Source organism: Trypanosoma rangeli (assembly GCF_003719475.1).
Source record: "Trypanosoma rangeli strain AM80 chromosome Unknown Tra_15.4_contig_00924, whole genome shotgun sequence".
In the NCBI taxonomy this organism is placed as follows: Eukaryota; Euglenozoa; class Kinetoplastea; order Trypanosomatida; family Trypanosomatidae; genus Trypanosoma; species Trypanosoma rangeli.
Genome location: NW_021706620.1, coordinates 1,230 through 1,546, shown reverse-complemented (window position 1 = coordinate 1,546; position 317 = coordinate 1,230).

The following is a 317-nucleotide window of genomic DNA, read 5'->3' as shown; positions in this document are numbered from 1 at the left end:
AAGTTTCCGCTGCGCCTACCACCCGCAGCAGACGCTTCCCAGTCGTTGATGCTGTCGAGAAGCCATAGTTGCGAAAGCGTTGCATCGGGTGCTTTTGCAAGTGCGGAGTTTCCAAGGGGCGAGGAGATTGCTGAAGACGCAGATGGTGCCTTTCATAGGAACACGAGGAGGGTGCGGCGCGGTGTGACCTCCGGAAGCGTGGTGAATGGGGATGATCTGGAGACAATGGAGTCACGATAGGCACGCGCATTGTGGGTTTTCATTGGGGTAGAGATGCAGGCGGCGCGTGGCTTGTGCAGCAATGCTGCGGTGCCGAG